This window comes from Zingiber officinale, chromosome 2A, assembly GCF_018446385.1.
Source record: "Zingiber officinale cultivar Zhangliang chromosome 2A, Zo_v1.1, whole genome shotgun sequence".
Taxonomy (NCBI): domain Eukaryota; kingdom Viridiplantae; phylum Streptophyta; class Magnoliopsida; order Zingiberales; family Zingiberaceae; genus Zingiber; species Zingiber officinale.
The window spans coordinates 5,550,965-5,562,557 of record NC_055988.1 but is presented as its reverse complement, the minus strand read 5'-3'; the positions used below and the strand labels follow the sequence as shown (position 1 = coordinate 5,562,557).

General features: G+C 37.2%; 1 long non-coding RNA gene across 2 annotated transcripts; it reads left to right on the top strand.

The window, feature by feature from the left end:
* Positions 1-8,756: 8,756 nt before the first annotated feature.
* LOC122044373 lies at positions 8,757-11,314 on the top strand. Of its 2 annotated transcripts, XR_006129527.1 has the most exons (4): positions 8,757-9,048; positions 9,868-10,050; positions 10,135-10,313; positions 10,932-11,314. It is a non-coding gene; the product is annotated as an uncharacterized LOC122044373 (long non-coding RNA). The 2 variants fall into 2 exon arrangements; XR_006129526.1 differs by lacking the exon at positions 8,757-9,048 and having other exon boundaries at positions 9,056-10,050; positions 10,932-11,312.
* Positions 11,315-11,593: the final 279 nt, after the last annotated feature.

Sequence of the window (11,593 nt, the reverse complement as noted above, 5' to 3'; positions counted from 1 at the left end):
CTGCAATTTGTTGATCTATATGTTCTACAATATCTTCTAGGGGATCGTTTGAGAGCAGGTGTGTCTCTAGGTCCGAAGGTTGCAAATCAACAATTATTTGTGCAGGAGGTAATTCAGCGATCCTCGACTTTATTGTCTCCACGCGAGAGCCTGACCACTTCCATCTGCATATTCTTGGAAGGGCATGCTGTCTGTAAGGATCCATTATTCTGACATGTTCACACATCCAGACCTGCAATACAATAAAAACTGTCAAAAATTTGATACATTATGGATTTATCTTATGAGACTATCATTATATTTAGAGACTTACAGCAAGGAGATGTGTGAACCCTCTGAGCATGGGAGCTTGCTTTCCCGCAAGGCCCTCAGGTTTCACCCTCAGTGAAAGCATCGAACCAATGGCCCCCAACTGCGGGCTGATATAGTCATATACAGCCTTACACCAATTATACCTACCTAAATTGGCAAAATCATCTACGCAGTCTATTAGTGATTGTACTGGTAATCTAGATATACTGCTAGTAGTAGTAAATAAAACACTAACAAAGAAATACAATATTAATAATTGACAAAACAGAGTATCGGTTTAAGCAGAGGGAGGTTGGTTGCTGAGGTTTATCATCTTCTTCTCCAGCTCCTTCTGTGTACACTCCACATTATGAAAGTGTTGTAGAAATAGTGGGGGTGGTAGCTGCATGTTTTTGCAAAATAACTTCAACGCCGCGGTCTGGAAGTCCAAGTATCAATGAGACGTCTTTCCTGGTGTAGCTAATCTCCTTGTTATGAAAGATGAAGCATCTGGCTTGCATATCCCAATTTTCAAACATATTTTTAATAAGACTACGAATATTTGCAATTTCAGGCATAGCTAATGCCCAAGCAAATGGGCTTCCATTGATCATCTCCAGCTGCCGGTCGGTTATGTGGAGTGATGATATAAACCCCTTGAAGTGAGGGTAGTTACTTTTCCAGTGCACTTTCTTGCGATATGCACGGGAAGCTGCAGTTCTCTGGCTCGCCATTTAGTTATGTCAAACACAAACATAAGCTCATAATGCTACTCACTTCCCTTATGTGTAATCTCTATTATAAACCATAATATAAACCCCGATACTGTTATTAGTAAGTAGTAACCAGACCCTAATACATTACCATGTCTATAATCTCTATATTATCAACCATAATATGAAACCTGAGACTGTTATAAGTAACCATAATCTAATACATTACAAGTTCTATAATCTCTCCTATATATAACAATGTGACTAGTTGTGCTTAACATGAGTACTCTACACGTTGTAGCAGTTAGTGTCAAGTAGCTACAACATTTGTAAGAAGACAATGGGCACTGTAGTGTTTAAGCGAGTTGTTTCATTTTGTAGCAGTTCAACGACAAGAGTTGCACCATGAAAGATATATATTTTTGTTTTAAACTCATTGTTCCCTCAAAGTAAACCATCTTTGGTGAGCGACCTAAAAACATTAAACCCCTAGCAGCTAGGAGACGGTTCTCAACCCTAAATATTCAAAATATCCATGTAGCCGAAGCTTTGGAACATAAACCCTAACATATTACTTACAATGAAGGTGAAGCTTCGAATGACAAAAAGAACGTCGCAGAGCAGAGAGGTTGATTGATGAAGACTCCGTGGGCCACCAAACAACTATCAAAGAAATTCCTTCGAAATATGTGTCACACGGCGAGTTTAGGGTTAAAAACTTTGATCTATGAGGGTAAAAATGTATTTGAACATTATAAATATATATTATCACAATAATTGAAAAACTAACCGAAGCAGCTCAGGCAGAGGAGATAATTTTAAAAACTTTTTTTCCATGTTGATAATCTGTGTACAATAAAAAAATCATGGCTACCAACAATAGGACTTACGAATTTAGCTGACACAGGTTTTGCTAGCTACATGTAGATGTAGCTGCTACAAGGTGTTGCAGTTATTAGCCGAGGTAGCTGCTACACCGCGTCGCAGCAAAGCAAATAAAATCAAAGGCGCTAAAGCATCTGAAATATTTTTAAATCAATTATTAAGCAATTTTAATTAAAGACATGACCAGTAAATATTTTTAGGGTTAATCTTTTTACAAAAATATTGCTACTAAAAATGGGCCTTACCACATTAGCTGCAACAAGTTGTGGCAGCTACATGTTGAGGTAACTGCTACAATGTGTAGTGCTTATTAGTCGAAGTAACTGCTTCAACGCGTGGCACAAAAACAAGGCAAAGCCGGTGCAACATCACATATTACATTTTCACATTTTTTTTAGCAAGATGAAAACTCTGCTACTGGGTTAATCTCTGCTAGAAAATAGGCCTGCTAGAAGACCGACAAACCAACATTGTAGCTGCAAATAGAGGGTTAATCTGATAGTAGTGTTAATCTATGCTAGAAAATAGAGGGGCTAGAAATCCGGCTAACCAAGTTAGCTGCTACAAGGTGTGGCAGATTCACGCAGATTTAACTGCTACACGTTGTAGCAGCTTCATCTCCATGAAACTGCAACACCTTGTATCTGCAAATCAAAGTCCACCGGATAGCAGGCGGTTGGTGCAGCCGACCTTTCACTTTCCCGGCGGGGGCCCAAGTGGTCAGCCGGACGACCTTCGACGAAGACGAGGGAGACGAAGGGAGCGAAGGAGAGAGAATTCCAATCAATCTGTAGCAGGAAAGACGCTAAAGCAGTGAAAAAATTTTTTAAAAATAATTTTTGAATCGGGTTGATATAGATAATATGAAAACTATGGGTACCGAATACGTTAATCTTTTCTAGAAAATGACAAGGTAGCTGCTACAAGGTGTGACAGCTTCATGCACAGTTAACTGCTACACGTTATAGCAGCTTCCTCCCCATGAAGCTGCTACACCTTGTAGCAGCAAATGAAAGTCCACCGGAGAGCAGGCGGTTGTTGGAGCCGTCAACCATCCAGGTCGTAGCATAAGTCCTTCCGACCTTCTACCACGACCAATCCAAGTCATATCCTACAAGCACGGTTTCATCAGTCGTAGTAGTTGATGCAACGGTTAGAAATGAGAGCAAAGTCGCGGTGCATCTTTATACAATTATTATAGCTATTTTTATACCGATTTCACAAGGTAATAACGGTGTGAATTAAGAATTTAAATTGGAGTGAGGTGGTAGGATCTCACAGTAGACCTGCGATTGAAGACGCCGGAGCAACTTTCCGGCCGGGAGCGCGAGGGACGAGTTTCGACGGAGGGATCGAGGGAAGGGGGGAGCGGCGAGCCAGACCAAAAATATTGAACTTTCCGGGGAAGCATCAGGTCGCCCGGAGGACGGACGTCGGAGGGGACCGGGAGCGAGGGAGAGAGAGCGGGGAGGGAGAGGGAGGGAGAGAGAAAGAGCGGCGAGGGAGATTTTATTTTTGGTAATAAGCGCCGCCAAAATTTTGAACAAAGGTGAGAAAGGGAGAGAGTAACTTCCATGGATTATTTTATTTGTAGTGAAACCGAGCTGGCGGTGCTACGTCTGCGCGTCGCTCACGGTCGTGCACAAAGCGTCGCCCAGCATATCAAAACTCTCTCTATATATATATATATTGGCCGACAACTGCAGAAGGAATATAAAACCTATGTACCTGTGGGTTGACTTCGAAGTCATCGCCTAATGTTGTTGTTTTATGTAGGTTGATTCGAAGTCAACCCTATTAATAGGAAAGAGTACTGTAATCAGTGTGGGCCTGGTAGAAACTAGCTAGTGGACTTGAAGTCGGTGCCTAATGTTGTTTTTTTTTTTTGTTTATGTTGACTTGATTTGTGTTGAATCCGAAAATCCTCATACACGAAATTGAACATGAACCTAATTCGAATCTAAAAATTCTTAATCCGAATCTATTTTTTTTTGTCAACTTGGATTGGATCGTTAGGTCGGGTTCATTTTTAACATCCTTAATTTTTATTTGTTGACAGATAGAGGCCGGACAAGATAATGATTATCTTGTGGGTTAACACGAAAGGAGATTAGAGGATAAAGTAAGAAAAGAAACAACCAAAAAGGGAAACTATTATTTAGAATAGAGGATTGAATCCTCAAACAATTAAATACATGTTCCCGACATCCATTTTAACCTCTTTCTTTGCTTCTCTATTCTTTGTAGGCTCTCTAGACGATTCGGTTCTCCCTATAGCTCACGATGATACCCATCTATAACTCCACAAGCATCTCCAATGGCCCCACCTCCCTCTAGCTCACGGCGACTTCGTCAACATAGAGGACAACTCACCTTTTCCTCAAAGACTGCATGACGTGATCAATATCGAAGGCAATCACCCTCTTCGTCTGTTGGGATTTTCGAGTCACAAAAACCGCTTTTGGCGTTGCGAAAATCTCGAAATCCCATGCCACCGGATCCGTGCGAAGTTATAAAATAAAAATTTTCATGTACATGTTTTCTAAACCTAGATCTACTCTAGATCTACATGGTAGAGAGATTACCCTTGATGCGAAGCCCTTCGCTTATCCCGCTCGTCCAAGTTTGCCGGATCTCGAGAGTGTTCAAGTGGACACTCCTCTATACGTATCCACACGAACGATTAGGTGGAGAAAAACCAAACAAAAGGTGTACTATCACCTTTGAAGGTTCGGCCAAGGTGGAGGAGTGGGAGAAGAAGATGAGAGGAGGAAGAAGAAGAAGGAGTTTACAAAACCAAAATGAAACTCACACTTGTGAATTAAGTGGTCGGACACCTTTTTGAGGCTTATAAACCTCCATGGGATTTCAAGAGTCACAACTCTTGATCTCCCTCATGAGGTGGCGTACACATGTGCTAGCCTTGATGATGTGGCACATCATCATTAGTCCACTTAATGCCAACTCACAAATGAGGTGGCAATGGTCAAGTCAAACTTGACCTTTCATCTTCCTCTCAAGTCAAGTCAAACTTGACCACTTCTCTCCCATGGTTGATCAAATCTAACCATTGGTTCAAGTCAATTTTAATTTAATGAATCTCTATTCATTGAATTAAATTGGCTCAATGAGTCTAAGTTGAAATTAGACTCATTTAACACATGAACCAAATTGAGTCCAATTCAATTAATTTACTTTGGATTACTCTTAATCCAATTTAGTTCATCACATGAACCTAATCCTCTTGGTTCATCATATGAACCTAATCTCCATCTAATTGCCCTTTGTGTGTGACCCTATAGGTTCTAGTAACGTTGGCAATGCTCCTAAACCCATTTAGAAGCATAAGTAATGAGCGGTATCTAGCAACACATCATTACTATCCAAGTTACAAGAATGTTGAGATCCAATATCACCTTGTGACTACTAGTTGTAACCCTTCACAATATATGACAAGTGTCCTTCCATCCTTGACATCTAGATTGATCAATATGAGGCATAGACCGTGTCATCCTCTAATCAATCTAAATCTTGAATCCCAAGTAGACTCACTCAATCAAATGAGTTCAACATCTCATATTAACTCATTTGGGCATGACCATGCACTTAGTGGTCTCACTCTATCAAGAATAATGATGTCACTCCGGTCATATAGGAGGAATAAATCCCATCTACATCACTCACATCCCTCTGCATAATTTGTTACATACACAGTAATCGCCTTTATAGTCCACCTAGTTACGGGTCACGTTTGACGAAGCCAAAGTATGTAACTCCTTATGTAGGGAACCATGGTGACTTCAGGTCCAAGGACTAATAGTCATACTAATAGCCATATGAGAAAGTATATGACACTCATATAACGATCCATGATACTTTCTCATGGCGGGTCATTCAGTATACATTCTCCAATGCATACCCATGTGTCAACTTGATATCTCCATATCCATGACTTGTGAGATCAAGTCATCGAGTTGACCTACATGCTAGTCTCGTCGCATTAACATTGTCCCTGAATGTTAATACTTGACTAGGAATAATTAAGAGTAGTGTTCCCTATATCATCTCACTATCGATTCAACCAATCGATTGATATTGGTAAGAACCTTCAACTCAAGGACACTATTATACTTAGTTATTTGGCACCAATACATGTAAGCATAATAACCATAAACAAATGCCTTTATATATATGAGAATATGATACAACGAGTCCATACAACAATCATCAAATGATTGGCTCTAGGGCTCTAACTAATAGTGTCGTTGATGTTGGCTGAGCCGCCATGACCAAGAGGACGAAGAGGGTGACTGCCTTCGATATTGATCAAGTCATGAAGTCTTTGAGGAAAAGGTGAGTTGTCCTCTATGTTGACGAAGTCGCCGTGAGCTAGAGGGAGGTGGGGCCATTGGAGATGCTTGTGGAGTTATAGAAGGGTATCATCGTGAGCTATAGGGAGAACCAAATCGTCTGGAGAGCCTACAAAGAATAGAGAAGCAAAGAAAAATGTTAAAATGGATGTCGGGGGTGCCCCGACTCATCCACTCCGATGTTCAAGTCAGTTTCCAGCATGGGAGCTGATGATCTGAGTTTATATATATATATATATATATATATATATATATATATACTGCAGAAGGAATATAAAACCTATGTACCTGTGGTTGACTTCGAAGTCATCGCCTAATGTTATTGTTTTATAACATGTGCATAATCTATTTGAATTCTAAACACATAGAGGGAAACCCTAGCTCTGATACCAATTGTTGGTTAGTCCTAGGAAAACATACCGGGTCCACTGTACAAAAATTTTCTGTACAAGTGTCGAACCTTTCCTTTAATAACCTATTATGTGCTTTAGAAGTTAAATTAGGAATCGCAGACGGAACTTAACATCATTGATTCCAAATTTAACTTATCTGTTCTTAAGAGTTTAGATTTGAATCACAAGCGAAATTTAACACTATTGATTCAAATCTACCTAAGTTATTAATTCCATTAAATATTAATTTCCAAAATTGGCTTCCAAGATTGCATGGCGAGACACATGACCTTCTTGGATATGGGAGCAACCACCATCGCCTAGGCAAAGCCTTTTAAGGAAAGCTAATATTTAATTTCCTTAAATAACTCTAGGTTAACCAAAAGGAACAATCGAATCACAAATTCGAAAAAGAAGAAAACACAAACTCGAAAAATAAATTCGAAAAACTAGATCTAATTGCCTCTTGTATTTAGAATTCATACAAAGAAAATAACTAGTATGATGCGGAAGAAAACTACTAGTTATACTTTCTCTTTGTAAGCTAATAACCTCGAGATCTTCTGCCGTATTCCTCGCCTCGCCTTGGACGTCGTGTGGGCGACGATCCTCCAAGATGAACACCACCCAAAAGCTTCCTCCTCTTCTTCTAAAATCCGGCCACCACCACCACCAAGGAGAAGAGAGCAAAAGGGAAAAGAGAAGGGAGAGAGGGGCTGGCCACTTGAGGTTCTCCAAGCAAGAGAATAAGAATTGTGTCTCATGAAGCCCCCTCACTCCTTCTTTTATATTGCTTGTCCAAGACAAATAAGGAAAAACTTTTTACAAAAAATAAAATCATCCAAGAGTTTTTCCTTTCCCCTTTTAATTTTTCCTTTTCTTTCCTCTTGATTGAATCAATCACCAAATTTGATTTTGTGATGATTTAATTTATTTTATTATGGTCGGCCACTTGCTTGGGCACCAAGCAAGGTGGCCGGCCACCTCATCATGAGGAATAAGGAAATATATTTTTTAAAAAATTTTACAAGAAGAAATCTTCTTATAAAACTTACAAGCTCTCTTTCCTAAAGTAGGAGTTAAAAAAAGGAAAGTTCTAAAAATTAAAACCATGTTTTAAAATTTAAAAAACTTCTCTTATAAAATTTTCTTTTTTAGCATGATGATAGAAAATTTTAATTTTAAAACTTATCTTTCTTTTTTTTCTTAAACCATGAGGAGGGTTAAAAAAGTAAAGTTTTAAAACTCTCTATTAAGACATGTGGCCAAATTCAAATAAGGAAAATTTTTAAAATTAAAATCTCTCTTTTAAAACTTATAGTTTTCTACAAAGAGAAGATTTTAAAAATTCAAAAACAACCCTCCTTGTTTGAATATTGTAGTCGACCCCTTCATGCTTGGTCACCAAGTAAAGGGTCGGCCCCTATAAAGAGGATGTGGCTGGCTCTTGCTTGGTCACCAAGCATTGGACCGGCCAACTTCTTGGACACCAAGAAGAGTCTTTCATTTGGATGGACTTGAGGCTATAATGAGGCTACGACAGAGACCTAGAGGAGAAATTGGTTTTGACCTTCCGATGAGCTTGAGTATCCCGTGCTCGCCCCGAACACACAACTCAAATTCATCGATAATAACTCATTCCACTAGAGAATTATTATCGCACTACCGCACCAATCCCAAATTACATTATGACCTCCTTCTTATCATGAGTGTCATTACAAGAAAACAGAGTTTCAGAGACTGATTTTTAAAACAAAATTAAAATTTATTTCAAATTTTAATAATTTAAAAGCAGATTTGATACGGAATTACTAATCCGTTTCACTTAAATAAAATATAATATATATAAACATTTTTGAGATGGAATTTAAGATGAATTAAAAACAGAATTTATAAATAAATTTTTATAAACAAAAATAAATATGGAATAGTAACAAAATTTGATACTAAATTTTATTTGTCCCTAAATCTGTTTAAAAAATTTATAAACAATAAATAATCTGTTTGTGATATATAGAATTTAGATAAAAATTTATTAAATAATTATAAATATATATTATTTTATTAAACCCTAGAACTGTGTATCTTCACTCAAGACACGCCAACTCCAAGACTCTTGGGTTCTTTGGTATCTTTCTACAAGGCACGGCAATCCACAGAAGCTCAAGTAATCCTAATCTTCTCCACCATCCTTCTTCTCCATCTTGCAACGCACGACACCAGTTGCGTCCTAATCGCGCGGTGGCTATTGCACACGACATCGTTCGCTAGGACCTAATCACGCGGTGGCTGTCGCGTTGCTATTGACGCAGCCACCGTAGCCTCAGCCGTCTTGGCCACTATCGCGGCCATCGTCGCTTTGGTCGCGTCTGGCACTATGTGGTTCTTTGGCTGCCCGTATGAAGAGATATGCCCTGTTTTTTATAAATATTTATTGTTTTATCAATAAATTTTTTTTTTCAGTATGATAGTATTATTGCAATGTTTTATTGTTATTGTTGAATGGGAATTTCCATCGTATATTGTTAATATTTAGGTTCTCTCGGTTTCATTGATTACCTTGTCTAGATGAAACTGTTTTTCCCACTAATTTTATCTTCTGCTCTTTCCATTAGCCAATTTAATTACATGGGTATGGTGTTCTGAAAGGAAATGGTTTTGGAAAATCACTATTATCCTTTGCTTGTGTGAACATGATAATCACTTTGATCCCTTGTTATATCTCAACATGTTGAAAATATTTCTATTTTTAAACAATTGGATGACATCATCTTCATTATCATTTTAAGAGCCCAGAAAAAAATGTCATTTTCTGAGAATAATTAAAGCTTCTGAACTTTGTAGTGCAAACTCTAAAGTAGAGAATGTCACTTTAATTCTCAAACGATGATTTTGATTCCTTATATTTATACTATTTGATGATCTCCTATTTTTCATGTCATGTTACTTTAGTAAAATGTAATGGTGAGCTCTTGTTTAGTTAAGTGATAGTATTTCATTTCTCCACACTGTTTAATGCAACATGTAACTCATGATTTGGAACAAAGATGAATCAGAAGTTTTGTTCACCTATTATTAATTTTCCTCCAGGTAGAGACAAATATGGGTCTAAGTTCCTTTTTATCAGTTTTTATCTCTGTGTTTTACTTATACTTTTAACAATATTGCATATTTAATTGGTACTACAGTTTAAACTGGATGCCTCTTGTATGACAGGTCCATGGGCACAATTTAGTAGTTCAAATAATAGCAGTCCACTATAAATTTTTAGTAAATCTCCTCGTGGGGGTGCAATGAATCCTGTTGGAAATAACCATGTGTTTGAATTAGCATATGTACTTTCCCTAATTTTATCAACTTCTGCTAAGATTGCACCAATTGGGAAGGACCAGAAAAAAGGTGGTCATTCTACTCTGGCAATCTATGTTACCAAGCATGTTGCATTTGGCAATATAGGCATTTGAAAGTTATTTACTTATACAGGCATTCAATGGGAATAAATTGGAGAAGTTCAACAGTGAGAAGGTTGATTCTCTAGCATATGCCTGAATCCAAGGCAGAGCAGCATTTGTTGACCATTTGCAGAACTCAAGCTTGATGAACGAGGATAAGAGATGTCACCCTATTCTTTTTTATTATGAGAGAAAAAGGTCGGTGATCAGGTAATATGTTATATGTTTTTGCACAGGTAATCATAGCAAATTTTAGTTGTGTTTGACAACTGGTACGTACATGCTGGCATCATAATGGTTGATATTTGGCAACCAGATCAGATGTTAAATCTTTTGTGACGGTCTTGCATAACAATGATCAATTTATTTCATGAATAAAGTAGATGTTCTTGGTTAGAAATAATGACAAATTTGCATTAATTTTCATTTTCCTTGTCATTTATTAATGAGCATATTTCATTTGACTGATCTCATCATGTCAAGTGGTGCTTAGATATTTTCTATGAGGTTCTTGACTAAATATAGTTTGATTACAATTAATCACAATTTCTTATTGCAGTAGAGTGCCAAGTTAGATGTGCACGTTCAGTAAAGTCAAACATAAAAAATGATTAATTCTATCTAGTACCATTCATTCACCCATGGAGTCAGATTAGAGAACAATAAAGATTTATTATTTTTTTATTGTATATTTAGATGGGAAGTTTCCACGGAACCTTTTTTTAAACTATGTTTATCTGATTTTGATACATTCTTTTAAGTTTTGCATGCTTCACCCTTCCATTTTCCTGATGAGGATGATTATTAATAGTCTAGTAAATTTTGCAGGAACTCATTCAATTAAGCAATATGCATGCTCCTTAAGAAGGTGGGAAAGGTGGGGAGTCACCTAAAAATCCAGAAGAGAGCAATCCAAATAGAACATCTAGAAGGGACTCACTTGAAGTTTTCGGGATAATTGTTATCCGAAACTAGCTTCGAAGGATAGTACTTGACTAATGCATGGCAAACATGAGTGTGAATACTAACCTGTCCATAGCTATCCAAGTGTACGATACGGTGAGTGTGGGAAATTCAGTTAGAAGTTGTATTGAAAGGGTGCATCCACTTTTGAAACCCTGGATGCACCAAACTATCACTAGTGTGGCGTGTGTGGTTAATGGAAATAAGAATTATATTGTATGATACTTTTGAATGTTAATTGTATGATACTTTTGGATTAAAAATCAATTATATTTATTTCAATGTTAATTGTATGGAAATTGATTGTTTTAAATATTTTTAATCGGTTTAAAATGTGTGATTATTTTTGGTAAAGTATTACAGAAATATAAAAATATAATATAATATAAATTTAGTGATAAATTTAAAAATTAATTTATATATAAGTTTATAAATAGAATTATAAATGGATTTATCAATATATTAAAATTATATTTGTTATGAAATTTGAGACACATTAATGCCGAATTTAAAATAAAATTAGAAAC